The sequence below is a fragment of the Macrotis lagotis genome, chromosome 7 (assembly GCF_037893015.1).
Source record: "Macrotis lagotis isolate mMagLag1 chromosome 7, bilby.v1.9.chrom.fasta, whole genome shotgun sequence".
In the NCBI taxonomy this organism is placed as follows: Eukaryota; Metazoa; Chordata; class Mammalia; order Peramelemorphia; family Peramelidae; genus Macrotis; species Macrotis lagotis.
The window spans coordinates 117,652,176-117,654,916 of NC_133664.1; positions in this window are offsets into that span (position 1 = coordinate 117,652,176).

Consider the following 2,741-nt stretch of genomic DNA (forward strand, 5'->3'; position numbering starts at 1 on the left):
TTACAATTAGATTGTGGTTCTGGAAAGTTAGAGCTTATTTAAAATGAACAGAATAGATAAAAGAAGAGATAGAATAATCTTATAAATTTAGGAGAGTTATACTATGTAAAGAAAATCAGAGAAACATGATAGGAACTAATTGGGTGAGAAAAAAGGAAATGATAGCTTTATCAGAATATATTATCATACTAGGAAATTTCAGCTATCTGGAATGAGAAATTCATGACTTAATGACATATCCTTCAAAGAAGGAGGGCAAGTAAGAGGGGTACTGTTATTTTTTATCTGATTCAAACTAACAAGAAAGTTAGTATACTTGCTGAAGTAGAAATGACAGGAATCTTGGACTGAGCAACCATTTAATATTGAGAAGAAAGCCAGTCACAGTCCAATATTCTCCCTGGGTTATTTTTTGTTTGTTTCTTTTTGCAAGGCAATGGGGTTAAGTGACTTGCCCAAGGTCACATAGATAAGTAGTTATTAAGTGTCTGAGGCTAGATTTGAACTCAGGTCCTCCTGATTCCAGGGTCAGTGCTCTATCCACTGTGCCACCTAACTGCCCCCTTTCCCTAGATTTTAAAAGAGTAGATTTCAAAGATTTTAAAAAAGGGATAGGTATCATCTAATGGCCACTATTGACTCAAGAGGGTTAAAGAGCTCTTGAGAATCAAATTCTGTGAATATAAATAAAAATTTATTTTTATGAGATGCAAAATAACTATATATGAATAGATGTGTAAATATATAAAATACATACATATATTATTTGTGCATTTCTCTACCTATATATTCATCCTTCCTTCATCTTTTCATCCATCTCTTTCTATCTACATATGTACCTTTACAGCTATATATTTATCTATCTATCATCTCTCTATCTCTCTACCTACCTACCTACCTAGTTGTAAAAGGAGACAAGTTTAAAGAGATATGTGTAGAAGATCAAAGGAAGTGACAGGGAAGATTCGTGTGGGGACCAGTGTCATTGGTGTTAAAGCCCAGACTTCATATTAACAACAAAGACAGACAGCCAAAAAGTTATGTTATGGGAAAACGCATTGTCAAAGAAGGGATAGGGAAACAGTTGTGGTTGAATAGGATAATGGTAATGGATCATGATGAAAATGTTGAAGTCCTCCTCTCTTGCTTTGCCTCTGAATGAGAGGAATGGTCCTAGGATTCAAGAGCTGAGATAAATAAAGGAGATGAACTTAGGTTGCATCTATCTGTTCTCAATGATTTTAAGGCTTGATCAGCATTACACCTTAAGGGCCCTGAGAGAACTGACAGATGTGATTGCTGAGCCAGTGTCTGGGATCTTCCAAAGCTCATGGGAGCTTAGGGATCTTAAAGAAGAACAGATGTCCTGATTTTCAAAAAGACAAAGAAGTTAGGGCCAACAAAGTGTAGGCATCTAAGTTTGATTTCTCAGGCCTTTAGATAGGAGAGATTGATTACTAAAGGAAAGAATGGTTTCTCTAGGAATAGGCCATGTCAGAATAAGATAGTTATTTTTTTTAACATTGTAGCTAGGCTGGTAGACCTAGAAGGGACTCTAGATCTGTCAAAGAAACTGTGAACATTGAACATGGAGAAGAAAAGCCTATTAAGCCATGATAGCTGTTTCAAGTGTTTAAAAGGTTGCCATATGAAAAAGAGGATAAAATTATTATAATTATAACATTATTTCTATCCAGAAGACAGAACCAGGAACCATTGGTAGAAGTTACTGAAGAAATTTAGGTTTGTTGTAAAGAAAAAATTCCTAATGATTAGAACTAACTGAAAGTGAAAGATACTACATTGATATGGGGTAAGTTTCCTTTCCATTGGAACTTTTAAAGTCAGACAATAAATTAGCCAATGATCCTGGAGAAGGGGTTTATAGTCAAGTGTACCTTGGACTAGATGGCCTCCAAATAACCTTCCATCCCATAAATTCTGTGAGGGATGTAAAGTTAACTTTTCAGTCTGGGGTCATACTGTCCTGACTGGTGATAGCCTCTTCCAGGCTGTTTCTTCAGGAATGCCCTAGCTACCAGACTTCCCTTTATTTTCTATTCTCCAGTCATCTTCCATTTGCTGAGCATGGACATACAGGCACATCTTTTCTTCCATCTTTTTCTCACTGCTCCCTCTCCCTCTAATTTCTGGAACTAAGAAAAATTGTACAGATGAGGAATTATGACTTAAGGAAGTGAGATGACAGACCAAGGTAACCCAGTTCATTGGTGATAGCTGCATTTAGAGTTCAGATTAGATTCTTTAGTCTTCTGATTATCAACTCAATGCTCTTGCTATATTAGAAAAATTGTTTGCCTAGATGCAAGAAGGATGGAGTTGATATAATCCCATTCTCCTTCAGGGTTTATCTTATGACCAAAAGCAAGTATGAATGAGAAGACTGTCTGTAATTAAGGAAACATCTGTGGCCAAGGAACAGTGCAAAGTTAATTATCTCAATCACGGAACTGAGCCCATGACCTTGACCTGATTTAACTTGGCCTATGGTTAAACTGACTCAGTTCAGCTATTCCCACTAAAGCACATGCCTTTATTGATGGTTGGCCGCTAACATCCTTCTCTATACAAAATTATTATTCTGGGAAGAGGATAGGAGGGGTCTTGACTGTGAGATCACTTTTAAAAAATCTAAAGTGGGCTGCTTACTGGACTAGGGACATAAGTCATAGTTGACCTCCTTTGCTGTGACTCATCTTCATAACAATTCTTATGTGACT